The sequence below is a fragment of the Citrus clementina genome, unplaced genomic scaffold, assembly GCF_000493195.1.
Source record: "Citrus clementina cultivar Clemenules unplaced genomic scaffold, Citrus_clementina_v1.0 scaffold_3, whole genome shotgun sequence".
In the NCBI taxonomy this organism is placed as follows: Eukaryota; Viridiplantae; Streptophyta; class Magnoliopsida; order Sapindales; family Rutaceae; genus Citrus; species Citrus x clementina.
This window is the reverse complement of record NW_006262339.1, coordinates 31,030,032-31,038,476: the sequence shown is the minus strand read 5'-3', so window position 1 is coordinate 31,038,476 and position 8,445 is coordinate 31,030,032. Positions and strand designations below refer to the sequence as shown.

The window sequence follows — 8,445 nt, the reverse complement described above, 5'->3', positions numbered from 1 at the left end:
AATCATCTTCTTTATCAAATTTAAAAAATATAAATATCTTGACATAGATAATTAAAAAGATATGTTGACGAAGAGTTCAAATTTTTTGTCCTCTTACCTTTTAACGCATTAACGAGGAGGGAGTTTCATTTTTCCAATTCGTTTGACCTCGTGAAATTTTGCAACTGGGTAGGAACCGGCAAAACCCGTTAATTTTCAATATCCTTTACACACGTGGCAAAATCTTATAAATGCACATGTCTTTTTCAATGTCTGTTTGTTACATAGCAATTTTTATAGTTTGCGGGGGGGCCAAATGATGATGGTGCGGCTCCAATCTCGAAAGAAGACTTATGCGATATTTATGCAAATAAGGAGAAAATTATGGTGCAACAGTGGTACTGTGTTACTGTTACACCTAGCCGTCGGATCCTAATGAATTCATTGATTTAAGTGAATTTAACGACTGAATGCAACGGTAGCATGATACTACCGTTACACTGTAACCGGACCCTGCAAACAAATATATTATCATTTTTCTCTTTTGCTGGGGGGGGGGGGGTTTAGGAGGTATTTTTGAGCAAAATTAGTTGCACTAATTTTCAGTCTGACAAAAAAACAGGCTGAGAAATGGTGCCACTAAATACGTTTCTTGTTTTTCATTTCTGGAAACAGAAAACGGTAAACCAAAAACGGTACCAAATCAAAGTAACCAAACACCCCTGCATTATTTGTTTGTTTATCTATATTACACACTTGCCTTTTTTAAGTAAATACATAAATCAAATCTCATACTTTTCATCTCAAACAGAGTTCTGAAGGAGCAGAATCTCACGGGAGTTCTCCCACCAAAATTGGCCGAACTGACTTTCCTCCAAGATATGTAAGCACTTCTCCATTCCAATTTTACCCTTCATTAACTGTAAATTTTTCCATTAGACATTTACATATGTTCATTTTGTTATATATATAATTAACGAAATTAATTAACTGTCTGACATGAACAGTGATCTCACTCTCAACTACCTTAGTGGCACTATCCCCTCACAATGGGCCTCTCTGCCACTTCTTAATATGTATGTCATACTTTTTCTTTTCTTTATTATATAGTGTACTTATGAAAATTCTCTAATGCGGAGGGTTTTTGCTGGGTCTTACTAATAAGTCATTTCATTTGTAACTTACATCAATTCAAAATCAGTTATTAATCAAAATGAAAAGTTTGTTATCAAACACTTAGGGGTCTTGAGAAACTAATTTTGAGTCAACTGTAAGTTACAAAAAAATAACTTAGCAGCTGTCTATTTTTTGCTAAATCATATATAAGTAACTACGGGAGATTGATAACATATATAATAAAGAATTTGAGATGAACCTTTAATATTTTTTTAAACCCTTACTTATCAACTAAATCTTTTAAATTAAATATTTTTTAAAATATAGTATCAGAGTTAATGTCTCATTCATCCCACCTGCAACATCCTTCAATTCGTAGCTCAATTTCTGGTTATCATGCTTCATGAATGTAAACGTGATGTTTATTTTAAATTTAGATGAACGGAAGATATTTTACATTTAAACTAACACATATGGGATTCTTGTTTCAGTTCCCTCATAGCAAACCGGCTAAAGGGTCCAATCCCAAAATATTTAGCAAATATTTCCACACTTGTCAATCTGTGAGTTTTTATTTTTGCATCTCTTTTTCCCCCTTCGATTTTAGAAAGATATTAATCTTGTTTTAATCGATTCTTTTATGTTCGGTAAAATGAATAGGACCGCTTGAGACGATCAGTTTTCAGGAGAACTGCCTGAGGAGCTTGGTAGTCTACTCAACCTTGAAAAATTGTAAGGCATACGTGATTCATATAAATTTTTAGGACCCTTTTATTCAAAATCAAAATCCTGAAGAAAAAACTTACATTTACTTGATTGATAACTCGGCTCGTTATTGCTCTTGTTACAGACATCTTAGTTCAAATAATTTTACTGGGGAGTTGCCTAAAACATTTGCTAAGTTGACGAATATGAAGGATTTGTAAGCTTTTGATTTTTCTTACTCTTTCATAGTCTTCTTTCTTCAATTTGGATTCAGTGCTGACCTCAGCTATGCTGCTTTTTGAACAATTTAGCATCTTGCGTGTGCTTAAAACAGTACATGGTTATTAATTTATTTATTTTTTCTTTTGTTATCCCAAATGATGCAGTCGAATTAGTGATAACCAATTCACAGGACAAATACCTAGTTTTATTCAGAACTGGACAAAGCTTGAAAAACTGTAAGAGCTATTTTTTTTCCCTTAATTTATTATTTATTAACAATAATTATGCGTATGGTGACTAATAAAATAAATATTACATGTATCAACAGATTCATTCAGCCAAGCGGTTTGGCTGGGCCAATTCCTTCAGGCATTTTTTCTCTGGAAAATTTAACTGACTTGTACGGTTTTTCTATTTTTGTTACCTCATGTGCATAATGTATTTGACTGATACTAGGCTTATTGGTTTTTGTTGAATTTCACTATGCAGGAGAATTAGTGACCTGAATGGACCTGAAGCAACTTTTCCACAACTTGGTAATATGAAGATGACGAAATTGTAAGTACCCAATTCACAGAAATTTTCTTCATCTTTTGGCTTGTCGAAAAATCTCTTAATGTTTGATCTTGTCGTTGCAGGATATTGAGGAATTGCAATATCACAGGAGAGCTGCCTCGTTATCTTGGGAAAATGACAAAATTGAAAGTCTTGTTAGTACAAACGTTCATTCTTCTCTGAAGGTATACATTTGGGGAAATTTCAGTTTATCTAATATTTGTAATTCTTTTATGAATTTTCTTTCAGGGATCTCAGCTTTAACAGACTAAGGGGACAAATTCCAAGCAACTTCGATGATCTATATGATGTGGATTACATGTAAGCATCTTTTTTTCTTATTCCAAATTTCCCTCCTGTAAGCGTGGGTTGTTTGACGTACTTCTTTTACTACTTTGTTATTATATTTTGCTATAGATACTTCACCGGAAATTTGCTAACTGGAGCAATACCTCCTTGGATGCTTGAAAGAGGAGACAAAATGTAAGCTTCTCCTTCGCACTCTTGGTGCAACGTTTTGGAAACGATGAATCACATAAAACTTTCTATTTGCAGAGATCTTTCATATAATAATTTCACTGATGGAAGCGCAGAGTCGAGCTGCCAAAAGCGAAGCGTGTAAGAATACTATCAATTGAAGCTTTTAAGCACCTCCATCAATAAACTATCTTCAATACACTGACTAAGCTTTACATTTTGTGCAATTCTCCAGGAACTTGTTTGCCAGCTTCTCTAAGGGCAATACTCTTAAGTTTTCAGTTCACCATCTAGTTATAACATATTTAATTTAATTGGGTATTGGCATTGTCTGGATGTATATTGCTCTGGCAAGTTGATCAAAATTCGATTATATGTTATGCTGTTATGATGCTGACCATTACGTTACATCTTTTCAGCACTGGAATTGTATCATGCTTGAGAAGCGTCCAATGCCCAAAAAGTAAGTCAGGATCTGAAATATTCTTTCATAAATACATTGAATTTTCCTGACGAGCAAAATTTTATAATTGACAAAAACATGGAAAAGACCAGTTAATTTCCCGCAGCTCCTATCTTCCTTAGTATACTAAATGTTTGTCACATTTTTTTTTATGTTGGCTTCCAATTTGAAGCAATTCCTTTAAACCCAAAACTTTGACTACCTTGGACAACAACGCTACGCTAACTCATCTGCTGCTAAAATTCATTGGTTGGCTTTTAAAAGTTTTTACTTGTACACTGGATGCTCACTGTTCTTTTTGTTCTAGCTTACTACTCTCTCCATATAAACTGTGGTGGGAAACAAGTGACTGCCAATGGAAATACGACATTTGAAGAGGATACGTCTGAGGCAGGGCCTTCAACATTTAGCCAGAGTGGAACAAATTGGGTGCTTAGCAGCACTGGTCACTTCTTGGAAAATGGTCTCAAACTCGGCCCTTATATTCAGACAAACACGTCTAGACTTTTGATGAACGATTATCAATTATACACAACGGCCCGGCTTTCTGCCATATCTCTAACTTACTACGGATTCTGTCTGGGGAATGGAAAATACACAGTCAATCTTCACTTTGCAGAGATACTGTTCACTGATGACAAAAATTTTAGCAGTTTTGGAAAGCGCATATTTGATGTTTACATTCAGGTGACTAATGCTTAATACTACCTCACCACCCCCAATTAATCACGGTTGATATTACATCTTTTCTTTATATAGAGCTAGCAAATCTTTTCCAGTTCAGCCTTATGTAGATTTTAATTTCCGTTGGGATTCAGAAAGCTGTTACACAACAAGCTTTTTCAGTTGGGATTCAGTAATGCACACATAATTACTCTCATGGATTCGCTTTTGGATTTCACAAAAACTTCTTTAAAAAAAAACGAATGTAATAGATATTCTCCATCTTGGATTTTACTTTAACTTGCATAGAAATTTAAGTTAATTGGAAATATGGTTCCAGGGGAAGCGTGTGCTGAAGGATTTCAACATTGAGAATGAAGCTGGCGGCGTTGGTAAAGCAATTGTAAAACAATTTTCGGCGGCCGTGACCAACGGGACCATGGAGATCCGTCTCTATTGGGCTGGGAAAGGGACAACTGAAATTCCTGTTAAAGGAGTTTATGGTCCTCTCATATCAGCTATTTCCCTTCACAATCCAGGTAGGTTTAATACTAACCCAAGGCTTCTCTCATCCAATTTGATACTTTCCCATTTCGTAAGTGCCTTGGATTTTACAAATTCCCAAAGGTTATTTCTACAGGAATTCCTTGTATTTAAGTTATTTTCAAGTAGATAACCCTCACATTGGAGATATGTGTAACTTCCTGTGTGAAGCAGATTTCATACCCCCGTCAGGAAATGGAAGCAATAGTATATCAGTAGGCACCGCGTTTGGAATCGCAGTGGCTGCAGCAATTTTGATAATCCTAGTTGTGGTGGGTATCCTTCAGTGGAAGGGCTGTTTTCGACCACAAAATACACTGGAACGAGGTAGTGTACTGATAAATTAACGGAATATTCCTTACAAATAAATAATTCTCTAATTCAAGTCTTTAAAAGATTATGCAAATCATGATATCTTCATTTTACAGATCATTTTGTTATGCTTATGTTTCATTTTTATTAACCCAGTAATTTCTTCCACAGAGCTGAGGGGTGTAGACTTGCATACTGCTTCTTTTACCTTTAAGCAAATTAAAGCTGCCACCAACAACTTTGCTACTGATAACAACATTGGAGAAGGCGGTTTTGGCCCTGTTTACAAGGTGTGTTTTGCGCGATAAACAATTCCTTTCCATTTTACAAATCTGACTGCATTTCTTAAAAATGCACGGACTTTTGGCAGATGGCACAGCGATTGCAGTCAAGCAACTTTCTCCAATCAAAGCAAAGCGAGCTCGAATTCATTAATGAGATTGGCATGATTTCTGCTTTGCAACACCCTAATCTTGTAAAGCTTTATGGATGTTGCATTGAAGGAAATCAATTGTTGCTTATATATGAGTACTTGGAAAACAACAGCCTTGCTCGAGCTTTGTTTGGTATATACTTCAACTATAAATTATTAGTTCAACATAAATCATACGTACGTATAAATGTGGTACTAGATTCTAATTATTTATATTCTTTCTTGAATGATTTGAATGTCCTAAAGAGCATCGGTTGAAGTTGGATTGGCCAACAAGGCGCAGGATTTGCCTCGGCATAGCAAGAGGTTTAGCTTATCTGCATGGAGAATCAAGGATAAAGGTTGTGCATAGAGACATTAAAGCAACTAATGTGCTTCTTGACAAGGACCTGAACTCTAAAATATCCGACTTTGGTTTGGCCAAGCTTGACGAAGAAGAAAACACCCACATAAGCACCCGAGTTGCCGGAACAATGTGAGTTGCTGCATACTCATCAATGTTTTCAATTTTTCTTCTCATACAATATCAATTTAATAATCCAATTCATGACCTTGCAGTGGATATATGGCACCAGAATATGCAATGCGGGGCCATTTAACAGAGAAAGCAGATGTCTATAGTTTCGGAATTGTTGCCTTAGAAATTGTCAGCGGTAGAAGCAACGTTACAAAGGAGGATATGTTTTATCTTCTAGATTGGGTAATATTAGGCTCCTACAGTTTATTGATTTGCATTTTTGATCTTGAATTTATCTCCGAACAAATATATGTTTTTTCAACTTCTTTTCAATCAGGCGCTTGTATTAAAAGAGCAAGGAAAATTAATGGAGCTAGTTGATACAAATCCGGGTTCAAATTTTGACAAAGAACAAGTGATGGTGATGATCAATGTAGCTCTGCTGTGTGCCAACGCTTCTCCTACGATTAGGCCTTCGATGTCTTCGGTTTTACGCATGCTCGAATGCGGTGTTGATGTTCTAGATTTAGTCTCTGATTCAAGTGTCTCAGACATCGATGAAACCAAGCAGAAGCAATGAGGAAATATTACCAATTCTGCGTAGAAAACACTGCAAGTACTACACAAAGCACGTCGTCAATTTATGGGCCGCCTCCAGGTTCTTCTACAGCTGGAGTTGACCTCCATCCATTCAGTGTGGATTCTGATCGATTATTGGAATAACCAGATTAGAGAATTATGCTAGAATGTTGTGTGTATATTTTCTTCTCATTTTGTTTTCCTTTCTTTTTTCTGAACATAAATGTTGAGACATTCAGCATATAATTACTAAGGCACGGTTTCATACTGTGTGGTGTTGTGGTTTTAGGACTATAGTCATTTTGAAATGGCAGCTATAATACTATTAAATTGCTGGTGCCTGGTAGCTAGCGTTTTGTTTATCAACCGCCATTTAACTGAACAAACACTAACATAACTTTTCCTCAGCAATAATTCTACGAAAGGGTAAATTTCACATTACCCTCTTCGTAAAATGACAATTTTCATAATATCATCCAAACAATTGTAAACTTTAACTAATTCTCATTTTTATCCAAAAGATAAGGGAAAATTTGTGGTGTGTTGATGAAATTTTTTTGTCTTTTTAAAAAAAGTGGGGGATAAATTAAGATTTACAATCATTTAAAAATATTATAAAAGTTATCATTCGACGAATAGTAATATGAAATTAACCTTTCCAGAGATGAAGTTATACAATCAATTCAGTTCTTACTACTAAATTGTCAACGTTGTTAAGGGTGGAAAGTCAGGGGGAAAGTTAAACAATATTGATGCAAACAAAACAATTAATGGTCAATCAAATAATTGATAGTGTCCATCTTCTTTATTGATTAAGAAAGATTGTTTGTAAATTAACATAAACATTAATTGACTCAATCTTTACTAATCAATCATTATTCCCAAATAATGTTAATTATATCATTTCTTTTTTCATATTTTAAATACTTGTATAAATTAAGCCTTTGTGCTCATAAATTAATCAGAGTAAGATTTATTTTCTTTAGAAAGTTTTCAGAATATAATAAATAAAAAAATAACTTTAAAGTTTTTAATAAATACAAATAATATAATATAAATAATTTAAACTGTCTAGTAGAATAATAATATTTAAAAACTTTAATATTTAAAAAATATAAATTATTATATTTATTTTAATAATATATATTGGACTTTATTATAAAGATTTAAAATAAAATCTTTGGTTAAATATATTTAACAATTAATAAAATATATCTCATTATTAATAATATCAAAATTATTTTATATAATATTCGAAATAAAAAAATTTATTTATGTAATTATTTTAATACTAAGTTTCTATTTATTTAAAATTAACTTTAATGTAATAAAATATGTCTAATAGATTGTAAAATATTAAAATATTTTTAAAGGGTAAAATTATTTTAAAATGTACATATTATTACATTTAATTTAATATTATATTTCTATTTTTATAAATGATTAAAGTCAATTTTTTTAAATTAGTAGAGTCAAAAAGTATTATGATATAAAGGAGGTATGAGTTTTTTTTTTTATTGAAAACTTGATTAGCTGTGTGAAAATTTTCTCCTACAGGTTGTAGCTATCCATTTTCCTACTATATATGTAAAAAATGGAGGCTTGTTTCAAACTTTTAAATGTCTTTGAAGATAGACTTGATAAAAACACATAAAGAAGAAGCCTAAGATTTCCTCCAAGGTAAGCTTTGAGCTTAACTTTTTGGCATATGAAATAAACAATCGTCAGATAATTTCAATACCACTTTGTTGTTACCTTGAGAGAAATTATCGCACCAATGAATTGGAAGGAAAAAATCTTTGGTTAAGTTTTCTTATAGCTATAAACTAGGTGGTGTTCAATACTTGTTTTAGAAATTGTATCTAAATTAAGATAGATTTATGATTAAAATAGACCTTTCGAAGTCATCAGTATAATTAAAAGCAAAGCCCAAAGATACAG

At 33.2% G+C, this 8,445-nt stretch overlaps 1 pseudogene; it reads left to right on the top strand.

The window, feature by feature from the left end:
• Positions 1–6,528, top strand: part of LOC18047786 — a 10,938-nt pseudogene extending 4,410 nt beyond the window's left edge.
• Positions 6,529–8,445: the final 1,917 nt, after the last annotated feature.